Source organism: Melospiza georgiana, chromosome 1, assembly GCF_028018845.1.
Source record: "Melospiza georgiana isolate bMelGeo1 chromosome 1, bMelGeo1.pri, whole genome shotgun sequence".
Classification (NCBI taxonomy): domain Eukaryota; kingdom Metazoa; phylum Chordata; class Aves; order Passeriformes; family Passerellidae; genus Melospiza; species Melospiza georgiana.
In genome coordinates, this window is record NC_080430.1 from 66,440,510 (window position 1) to 66,452,760 (window position 12,251).

Here is a 12,251-nt window from a genome sequence, read left to right on the forward strand (position 1 = left end):
TGCTCTCTTTTCCCAAGGCTTAGCCAAGGACTTGGAAAAGCAACAATTCCACATATCAAGGACAAGAGAAAACAGTAGTAATGTAAACAAAAATAAACCCATGCTTCTATCTACATTTTTTTCATACTTGTTTAGCAACACATGCTGACTAAAACCTTTACCATTTCATAAACTACCTTTGTCAACCAGTCCATTCCTGTGTAAAATATCAGAACGGATGGGACATCTCCCACCAACCTCAGATTATTTCACACAATTATATGCATAATAGGTCTGAAAAATATGCCATGCTAAAAAAGTGGGACTGCCAGATGGTTTTCCTGCCATTTAATGTCTCTCCCCTTTCCATGATATATCTCATTTCTTAGAACACAGGTATTAAGTAATTTCTTTCTCTCAATTGGCCCATCTTCAGCTAGGTGTGTAAACTTGGTGTCTAATTTAAGGTGTACAAGTTGTCCCGTTGTCTTAATGGTTCTGAATCATACATTTAAAGTGAGCTTTGTGCTTGAGGGTATGGCCTCATGAGCATGTTTTAGTGAAGCATTCAAGGGTGTGGATTTACAGGACACTAGCTACCCTGCAATAACTGCACAGATGAACACCCTTTGCCTGCTGGTAAAGCAAGTTAGCCCAGAGAGAGTCTCAGCCACAATCACCTCTGCCCTCAGTACAATTGCTTTTCCTGCTATTCCCTGAATGCTGCTGCTTTTGCAGTAAGCATGACAGTTGCATATGGAGGCACCACCACCTCCCTCCTCTCCATAGTGATCCATCTCCCAAAACAGCTCAAAACATATTTTTTCTTAATACACCCCAAAATCTCACAAACTGAAGTCATATTTAAGGGACCTTGCGAGCCTTGCTGTGCTACAACTTCAGCCTTTTTTCTCTTTCATGTTTATATGATAGGATATATTCTTTGCAGAGTCTTCATCATGTATTCTATATACACAAGTCCTCTAATTCTTGAGCCCTCCTGTTTCCCCCTGCTGGTTAAAAACGCATAGCTGGGAGGAGCGGGGTGGGGGGTGGGTGGGAAAGGGAAAGCAATTCCTCCAACAACTCTGAGTCAAAGCAGGTACCCACTTTGGGAGGAGGGAGCAGAGGGGACAGACCTTGTGACTACTGAATACCAGTGGCTGCTGCCCCCAAGGGTACTTCTGAGAGCGTACATGAATTGTTACACAATGTATATACTTCACAGGGTCCTGAGCAGAGTTTATCAGCTGTACAGAAATTCCTGCATAGTTTATCATCTGGGCAAGCATCCCAGCACCACTGTTGTCTCTCGTTAGAGTCTCTTCAGAGTATCAGAGGTTCCCAGGAACATTCCCAGAAGCTTTTAGCTCAGCATGAATCACTGCCAAGTTGAAGAGTTTCTTCGAGTCCCTTGTAGCAATCATCCTGAAAATTGCAGAAGAGTAGCTTGCAGGCTCTACAACTGTCCCTAAAAGGCTCAACTTGTACAGGAGTCATTGTCTGGCCTCCAAAAACATTTATCTGAACTAAGACACATTTATCTCAACCTTGCACACATTTAAGGTCTCGCCAATGAGATCACAAAATCTCCTTGTAGCTGGAAATAAAAATTTTTACTTTGGTGATTTTCTAAAATCTTTTTTATTTTAGATTCTAATAATCCCCCAGATCCCTAAATGTGGATCAGCACCCCTTTCCTGTTCAAACTAGATGCTCTAGTCAGTTATATAAGGCCCAAGTTTCCTCCCTAGGCAGTTTACAGCATAGGCACACAGGTTATGCTGTCTGCAGTAAATGATGCAGTGAAATACTCCATTATGTGACTTATCTCTCAGAACGGTTTCCTCCTGAGAAAAGGCTGCAGTTTTGAGGCCAGCTGACTTTTCAGAAATGGCAAACAATTGATGGGATAAAAAGGTAGATTTCTCCAAAGGTGAAACAACAGTGTTTTCTTTTTTTAACCTACAAAAAATTATAATTTTCTGAAAACAAAATGAAAGAAAAATTTCCAACAATCACCAAGCCCCTTTTACTCTTGAAGAACCTGCTTCTCCCTATTTATTTTGCTTTCTGAGGATTTGCCTTTGACAGGTTCACATCTTTAATGCTTCTTACTAGCCAAAATGTTAAATGAATGACTTAAGTTCCAGTATATTGCTTCCTCTGAATCTGTTACTCTTGTAGTGGCACTTTCCCTTAGTAGCACATTAAATTAGTAGTAGTTTATGGTCACCAGTTCCTAGATTCCCTCTAGTGCTCAAATCTTCAATGAACAGAAAGACAAGGTTGAAGAATTTGCCAGCTTGAAATGCCTGCTATCTGCACAACAGACCAAAAATTGGTTTTTAATTATTTCAAGACTTCAAACTCTGAATATTTGGCTGTATAATTAAAATCTAGATTTTAAAATATATTGAAAATACATTTACCCTTCAAATGTTTCACTTGTTAGTTATTCTCCTTCAAACTCTTCAACTCCGCAGTGTTACTCTTTGGTTTTTTTTGATGTTTGTTCGTTTTAAGCTAACCCCAAAGAATTTCACTCTCACCCACAATGGTTATCAAGCTGTGCTTTGTTAGCACTGTAAGTATTTATGATTTACAACTCTTTTCTGTCCTTCCCAATATTTAGGAATTAATACCTTATATGCATTGATTAATAGCCCTTTTTTCTTCATATTTTTTTTAGGAGAGTTAGGAATGACCACTAGATAAGCACCTCCATCACTTGGTAACACTGCTCATGGTCTGGTGTATAACTCTTGTGTAAGAGTGGTTGGTATGTAAATACCCTCCTTAATCGTCATCGTTTGTTTCAAGGATAAAACAAACAAAACAATAACAAAACCTCCTTTCTTTTGCATGCTGGAAGCACATGCCATTAATATTAATTAATTTATTTACTTAAACTCGGTTAAAGCATTTGCTCTTAGGCTGGGAATGTGACTGCCAAGTTTCCTGCCTGCAATTTTTTACGGCTCAGTAGTAAACTCCTGAAAATAGGAATTTGAAATGGAAATAGTGACAGGCCTTTTAACTACACTATAATAAGCAGGGTGTTTTATCCTGCATACTGTATGTCGTTACACAATGACAGCCTATCATAATGTGCACGGAAAACAAACAGGGTCTCTTTAGATCACTCTTCTGGCTAAAACTGGGCAGACAGAGGAAGCAAAACAGGCTGGAAAGACAAAAGACTAGAAGGTCAAGAACACCACACCCAGACCTAAGCCCTTCTGTTACACAGTGGAGCACAGGGATCTTAGAGAACTTGCACTTGAATAAATTGACTTTGATCAGCTTGCCATAAAAAAAGAGGTGTAGCCTGCTATATTGCTAAAGGAGGTAAAGAAGGAAACTTGCCCATAGTCTTACGTTGCAAAGTAATGTACCCAGACCCACCCTGTTTCACAAAGATCCAGAAAGTATGTTTCTTGCAAATGTTTCTTATTTGCTTGTAATAGTATGTTTCATGTAATTCTGCATATATAAAACACAAGAACATTAAAGCTGGTTTGCACAGTAGCTTTCCAGCGACAACTGCAAAGTGCAATTTTTCAGAGCTGCTGAACATCCAGAGTCCTAAAAAGTTGCCTGAGTTTCTTCAGATCCACACCTGGTAAATGACAGCAGTACTGCATCTTTGTGAAAACAGAACAGTGCTACTGCTTTTTATGAGGTATTTGGCAACCAGGAAAATAACTGAATCACATGTGCAGAACAGGACAGCAGAGTACCTGGGACTTGAACAGAGCACTTCTGCTTTGCAGAACACATGCTTAAACACTGTATATTGAAGTGCCACATCATGTCTATTTTTACTAATTGAGTTTACTTGTGTTTGGGCACTGTACCAGCTACTCAGCAAGTCCAGGAGATTAATGTAAAAGCCTCTCTGCATTTAGAAAGTATAGTCACTCTAGATTTACAGCTGCTTACTTTGAGGGTGGCTGACTGCTGATCCTGGTGTCTTTGAGCAACAGATGGTTTTCTGAGCTGCATTGATAATGAAAATGATACAATTTACCTCCTAACATTGAAATAAAGAGGCAGAAAAAAAGAAAAAGCAATATATTCATCGTCTACAAATAGCATATCTTAGTACACAGCGGGATAAGAGGAGGGGGAGGCCTAGTCAAAACTCAAGGAATAGTATTAGAAATTCACATGAGGAAAAACTTATATAAAATAACCCATCCTGATCTGGACTGTGAAAGTATTGGCCCTTGTAATGTTAGAATTTATAGCTTTAATCTTCTTAAGAGCTGCATGGCTCTTCTCACATGCAGGGAAAACAGATTTGATGTTTGTGAGATTAAAACTACTGAGCTGAACTTTGCTTGTTATTGGCCAGAAGCACTTGGAAACCTAATAAAGCATTCCATTAAAATCTTGGCATTTTAGTAACACAAAAGAAGTAGACTTCTCAAAATATGAGAAGGCAAAAGGACACTTTGGGGGGTGGGGGGAAAGATTGTGGAATTTGGATTTTAACAAAGTTTGCAATGACTTTAAAATAGATCAAAGAAAACATGAGGTAGAGTGGAACAATAAGTGCTTGATGTAACTAGCAATGTTCAATTCTTTGTTGTTTAAACTTTATTACATTTGAAGACATTTTTTTCATGTTCTTTTAAACCTCATCCTTTCGTAAGTCTATGAGTAGCTGGAAAAAGTACAACACGTCACTGACTGGCTGTGTGGTCTCTAAACAGGTAGTGTGAGGCCTGATTTCATAAACTTTGAGGATCCACAACCACAGCTGAGATCCAGCTGGGCTACTCATATCCTAGACTTTAGATGATCAGCTTTATTCTGAAATAAAGAGCTCCATTAAAGCTGGCTAGGCTACAATTTTAGGTGCACAGGAAGCCCACAGTGAACACATATGCATTGGTAATCAGTATACAGTTTGGTTTGATCTATGAAGTCACAACTAACATTTCTGTAGAGAGAGGGATAATACTTGGGGTGATGGTATGAAGTGAGTTCAAAGCATGACTGATCAAAGGTTAGGATCTTATCAGCAGTGGTAAAACCTTGTACAGTACCATTCGCCTAGTGCCAGCTGCACTGTTGAGATCCCTTGCTTGCCTTTGCTAAGGTACAATGCAGAGAAGCCTCATACATTACAGCTTTTACTGTTCTGCTCTGCAGGCAAACAAACAGGTAGAAATAGGAAATATAATCAAGTTTAAAAGAAGTAAAGCTTCATAACCAGCCCTAAATATAAGTCTCTTGCTAGTGTTCATTGATGAGGTTTGGGGTTTTGTCATAAGGCAAACAGCGTTAATTCCAACTCGCTATGAAATTACTTTGTCCGATCTGTACTAACAAAGCCAACCATGAAAACTATGCTAAAATTTGCCTGTGTATGGCTACAGCTAAATCAGATCATCTACATTCATTCTACTTACAGAATCAGGAAGTATGTAGGCTATCTTCTGGAAAACTTGTGGTTAAAACACTGGGAAGCCTGTAGGGATGATCAGGTAACAATCAAACAAATTTTAGCCCAGATTTCACCCTACACTGAGAACAAGTGTTGAACATGGATTACACAGCTGGTGTGAGTGAGTCCTACACAAGCTTATCCCATTGCAGATGACCACACAGAATTCACCTATGCAATTCTACTTTCTGCCCTTTCAAAAGAAACTCCCCTTTACACAGCTGAACATTACTGGGTGCTCATAAACTGGCTGCTAACATGGCTGGTATGCTTCATTTTTTGTGGCACTAACATATGAAGAGCTATCTACTGTAACAGATGCTCTTTGACAGTGCAAAATAACAGCACTCAGACTTAAACTGTAAATTATAAACAATCCCTAACTACAAAATGAATACACAGAATGGGGAGCCTTGTCAACTAAGATATTAGTAAATCAGGTTGAGGAAGACAAATTATTCGTTAAAGCTAAAGTAACTAAAATTTTATTCAGTTGACATTACTGTCATTAGAGTTCTCCTGTTCTTTGCCATAATTGGTAGATATGAAAAAGGGTAATTATAAGTAACACATAGTAAAATCAGCTACATGTTTTCTTGCAATGAAAAAACTACATAAAATTTTTCTGTTCTTCCTTTTTATTAATTTCTATCAGTAGAAAAGATGCTATATAAATGCTTACCAGTAGTATGTGCCTGGCCACATCAAGATAGGCCTTTCCCAAGGGATTTCATAATTATTTTTTCTCCACCAAACCACAGACAGGACTAAAAGTGACCTTGATGGCCTGGTGGTGCAGCTGCCATGTATTTGATTATAAACTTACTGGTACTAATGCCGAGGAGTGGTACTACAACATAAGCTGAAAATTAATTCAAGCATAGCTTTCTTCACAGAATGTCCCTGGTAACCTGGCTGCAAAAAGCATTCAATGCACAAAGATTTTTTTTAAACCTTTAAAAAAGAAAGCATTCCTTTTTTCCTCCCCATATCTTCCAGTGCCAAGTTCTCCAGAAGGATGTGCTCAGGGATAATACCCTAGATTGCAAGAACTATAGCTACATCTGGAGTACTTGTGATATCTCAGATATAAAACTTCTTCAGAAAGGAAATGGAGAACTTGGAGGAAGCATGGGTAAAGGAATGGGCACCCCGTAACACAGCACAGTGGTTCCTGCCCTTACTGGCAGCGTCTCAGGAATTCCCAAACACCATGGCAGGGATGGTGAGCACAAAGCTGGCCTTCCCAAATGCATGCAACTTCCCACCACCTAATGAGGGGTAAAATGAGCTGACAGTTCATAATTTCCTTTAGCATGTGACAGAAGAAATTTTTATGTCACTCAGTTCAGGATCAGGCTTGCAAGGCCCAATTATTACGGCCTTAGAAGAAACAGGTATGGCCAAGAAAAGATCCTGGCAGCTATCTGTAGGCAGACAGCATACAGACTTGCATTTCCTCGGATACCTGGATGGGAATCTCAAATTCTGCAGAATGACAAATGCAGCCTGGTTTCATCTCATGCACTTGCATTGCCTGCATCTCCTATGATACCTGGAGCTAGGGTACCTTATCTATGTCTCGACAGCGTATGATAAAGAAGCAGGACTAGGTGAACATCTCCCTCTCCTCTGAGAGCCAAATTTGCCTTCTTTCCCCTTCACAGACTACGTAGGGAAGCGGGCAGCAACCCCACCAGTTTTGCAGATGCTGGCTCAAAGTACACACAGAGGTACATTTTGGGTGCTTAAAGAATTTCACAGCATTAAGACTTAGCTCAGAAAATGCAAAAGGTGGAGCCTGCCTTCCAGAGCCTAACAAAAGCATGTATGCACATACTGAGGAAGGAGGCTCCCTCTGTTGCAGAGCTGGCTCCATAGCTCTTTCCCATCTCCCTAGAGAGCCAGGGTATTTGTATACAAGTTAGGAGGAAACCAGCAGGCTAATCAGCATGCAGGGGGACTTGGTGGTCTCATGGAAGATTGCTTTAGGTAACATAGCAAAAGGACCTCTCAATGTGGGCTCTGACTCGGCCACAGTTTGGATGGTGAGAAAGCCTTTCAGTCCCCACTTGTCATAGCTGCCCAGTCTCATTTTAATGCACAAAACAAACTCACTGTACAAATATGCCATGATGGGCAGTTTGTGCCTATGATGCAAGCTACACCCAAACAAGCAGAAGGGTCATAAAATAAGGATTAAAGTTCAACAAGGAAGCTGATAACGAAGAAGCCTACCCAGACTATGCCCTATTCTAGCCAACATTACGTTATCTTCTAATTTTAGAACAGCTGACAGTTTTTCCCAGACCAGAAGTTGACAAGAGGCTGAGCAATGCCAGTGTCGTTAAATCTTTGTTTTCAGGCACAGTGTTGTCTCCACACTGCAAGAAGTTGTTTCAGCATGTGAAATTTTGCAGGAAGGCACACACTGATGCTGGATGCCCATACAGGGAGCTGTGTAATATGTTGAAACCATCTGGCATTTTGTGGTTTTGCTGTATCAGTCAGACGCACTGTCTGGAAACACAGGGCTCAAACCCAGAGTCCTTAATTCAGGTCAGATACCTACAGATGCCTGTGGTCATTTGGCCAGACTGGAAGCTGCAGAATAAAGCACTTAATTAGGTGGCTGAAGTTTATTGCAGATTCTAAGGGCAGCCGAGCTAGAAGCCTGTTATTGCTTAGGAAGTTTTAGCAAATGTAATTATTATGGCATGTTTGATATAATACACAGTCTTCACAAAATGCTCCAAAATAGCATTTTAAAGATGGGTCTTGTTGCTGTAATGCTTTGCACCTTCTGACTAAGGAATAGGCCTGATGATGTGGATCCCGGTGTGAAGCTTACTGAAAACTACCACTAAAATTAATAGAGCATAGTTATGGAAGAGTGTTTTGTATAGAATTGCCTTCTCTGGAGTGTGAACAACGCTGCTGAAAGCAGGCTCTGGGTTACATTATTCCTGTGATCCAAATTTTTTTAACCAGCTGATGTCACTAGGGAGATTTAAAGTCTTTATAATTACCGCTCAAGGCCTAGAGGAAGGGGGGAGGAAAGACAATGCAATTACGTTTCATATGTTGATTTAGAGAGTAACCTGTAGTGGTCTGTTAACTTGTTTCATCTATCAGGAAAAGCAAATTAATTCTGTATCCAGTCGGTTTTATGAGTGGCAGCTCATTTTGCTTTCCCAGTTAAGCAGGGAAGAAAGTGGCCTTTTGTCACAAACAATTGCTTCCTGCAATGCTGCAGAATAAGATGTAAAATAGGCAAAGAGCTTTGGATACAGCTTCCAACGTCCTACTAAGAAGTAAAATTTCTTTCTTTCATCTTCCCTCAGAGAAGGAATTCAGGTTATGCTCTGCACTAAATTAAAGTGTTCTGCTCAGTTATGTACATGTACAGCTTTGAAAACTGTTCCTGCTTCTAGGTCAAGGGCTCTCTCTGTGGCCGGGTGCCAGCTTTATCCCTGGACTCCCATAATCCCTAGAAATAAATCAACTTTCCATTGAAATCCTCTGCCAGTTCCACTTCAGACTAAAATGTGCTGTCTGTAGCATGATGCTCTTTTATACTTTTGTGGAAACAAAAAAAAAGAGAGAAACAATGTGGCCATTGTGTACTGGAAACAGTTCCACGTAACTCGCTTTGTGTATATTAAAGTCTATCTTTGTATGTTGCACTAACCCAAGATTTCAGTGTTTATTATTAGAACTAGGAAAAATACCTTTGACCAAAAGAATAATTCCACTGACTGAAAAGGATCCCAGCTTGTGTGCGTGTGTGCGTGTGTATCCCATTACTACTCTGCTCACGTGGACTGAAGTATGAGGATGCATTATATACTACCTCCCTGGGCAGATGAAGCCCTCAGATATTTTTTCTCTTTCCTCTTTTTTTTTTTCTTTCCCCCCTAATATCAATTTTCTTCTCTGTGTGTTATAAATGAACCCGAATACATTCACACGTTCCTGTCGAAGACTAAAAGCTGTCACTTCATTTCAGGGAACCAGGCAGCTTTAAACTCAGCTGCAAGAAAGCCCAGCTGCTACTACATCTCCAGGGGAAACTTATCTACTCAGAAATGGCAAAACTTCTGAACAATAATAACAAAATACAGCTTAAAGATGCTGATGTTGTTCTCCTGTTGGTGCCGAGGTCAGTACTTTGGAGAGTGGGTGCCAGTCAGAAATTGCAGCACTCAGAAGACTGACATTTCTGAAAAGCTCTGCTTCTCCCCAGATCTCAGTAACTTTAAATGGTCTGCCAGTTAAATCAGAACAGCTTGGTATAAAGCCTCCAATTTTCTGACAACCTTTATATTCTCTTGGCTCCTACAAGGCCCTAAAGCTGATCGTGTATAATCCTGAACTGAATGTGAAATAAATATGAAAACCTGTCATGATTTTAAAGTTTTCCAAAGGATATTTCACTAAATAAATAGAGCTGCATTTTTGGCACACAAATGCTCCATATAAAAATCACAGTTCTTTAAAATAAAGTTACACAATGCAATGCCACACTCTGCCCTCTAAAGTTCCCCGAGTGTTGGGGAGCAGCTACGTCCCCATGAGCTGGCTGGTCCCGAAGGTCCTGTGCTCCTTTTCCCCATCACAGTGGCTATGCAAATCAGGGCTGCCACCAGCCTGAGCCAGCCCAGCCCCAGAGGGTCCCTCCAGCACAGGAGCCTAGGGGGAGGTACCTGGGTTTCCTCCAAGCTGGGACACAGCCCGTGGTGTGGCCAGTTAAATCTAGCAGTGGCAATTGCTTCCATGCTTGTGGTGCAAATACAGCCTGAGCAAATCATGACCCAGAGCTCACCCAGCCTTCATGTCCTTGAAATATGTTGCCTAAGAAAATAACAATTGTTTGCGGAAAGCTCTTCCTGCGTTCTTTAGCTAGCTACATTAACTGTGTGCCAAGGTGTGGGCTATAAGCTGAAGTGTCCACAGCACTACAGCACGGAAATGAGTTTAAATCACTGACAAAACAGAACTGATGTCAGGCTCCACTGGCTTCACAGACCTCACAGACATCTGCAGGTCCAGAACGCAGCCATAAGGCCAGACAGAAATGCATAGGTCCAGCAAAGTAACCAAACACAGCAACCTTGACAATGGACATGAGGTGCATTTTGACTGAAGCTGTGACTTGACTAGCAAAGATCTGAATGCTACCTTGCAGGAAATTTGGAAGACATATCCAGCAAGTCCTGGGGTGGTAGCTCATTGTTAAAATCACACGTTAGTTTGCTCAGTATTTTTTGGATGGTTGGGAGGGAAGAAATGGAGGCAAGACAAGGCATTTCAAAAGGGGAAAATCTGTGTTGTCACTCTCATGGCTTCCAGGTTTGTCTGCAGAGTTCTTTCAATGTGCAGGTTTCATTCAAATGTTATGCACCTGTGTCTCATAATATCCTCCTGGGACAGGGTACAGGCAATTGCACTGGATATAAAACCACAGTTAACTAGACACATAGAGCTTTAATTTTAGGTCAGACTTGGTGAAACTATCTGGTTTTCTCCTAGAAGCCCTCAGTGGACAGTTTCTTCACTTAGCTCTGCCACCTTCGGGCCTTCTTTTTAAGTGAGGAGTGCAGCTGAATGCAAGAATTCAAAGCAAAACTCAGCTAAAACCATTATGTTTCATCTGGTTACATGTCAAAACCTCAAACCTTGTGTACACAGGGCTCAAATTATAAACCCATCAGGCCCAACCCCAGAGCTGGACCCAGGTTTGCCTGGAGAGCCCGCAAATCTTTTAGAGAAGCTGATACAAGTTTTGAGTTCATAATGACTTGAAAACCCAAAGTGGCCAGGAGACTTTTCCAAGGTCAAACAGTGAGCTAGAGGGGGAGCTAAGAAGAGAACCACAGCCCTGGCCACTTCACACACTGCTACCAACAGAGGTAGACACACACTCTGCTTGAACTTCATACTGCATAGTCTTTGCCAAACCACTCAAAAGAACCACGTTTTTTGCCTGTTAATTGTTTTAATAAGTCACATGGCAATGAATGACTAAAAACTACATCATCCCTCTAAGGATTCAGCTGTGGAAAAAGCATCCATTTAGCTGCAGGGTAGTTATTACTGCATAGCTTTGATTTTGCTTCACGATGCACACCCTGTTTATGGAAATGCTTACGCGCTGCTCTGGGTGAAATCATCATCACTTACAGGTATACTCTGAAGCTAAAGGAATGACCTCAGATCCACTCATCTAGACCCCAAATGAGCCCTGTCCACTTATCTGAGTCTCCACAATGCTCTCAGATGTTGGTTCATGTCCCTTTGGACATTTTTGAATGCCTCCCAAATCTCTGCATCTATAACATGAAAATAGAACTTCAAGGTGAGAAAAAACAATTGCAGTTAGAATACCTGTCCCTCCTGCTGGCTCCACCATGGCATGTGTCTTACTGGGGAGCACTGGGATAATTCCAAGCTCACAGCACAGCATAATGTAATAATCACCTTCTAATCTACACCATCATGCAGTGGTCACTTATTTGCTGCTCCACATGTATTCTAACAAAACTTTAAGACTCCAGGCAGTACAGCGAGCAACTGCTTCAGGATCGAGGCTTAATGCTAAAATATCATCAGGGCTGAGGGTGGCTACATATTGCTTTCTAATAGTCCCTGCTGTTTGACACCTGGAGTGGCAGTAAGGAGCTCTAGAACTGTATCCAGAGTTCTCCACCAATAATTGAAAGTACTTCTACAACATGGGAAAAAAGAGAAGGGGGATCAGCGTTTAAGGTTCAGGTGTGTTTAAGGTCTTGGAAACATTTTTGTGGGGTGAAAG

At 41.0% G+C, this 12,251-nt stretch overlaps 1 protein-coding gene across 2 annotated transcripts in view; it reads right to left on the minus strand.

The window, feature by feature from the left end:
• Positions 1–12,251, minus strand: part of ATXN1 (ataxin 1) — a 368,814-nt gene that overhangs the window by 228,613 nt on the left and 127,950 nt on the right. The gene's annotated exons all lie outside the window — the stretch shown is intronic.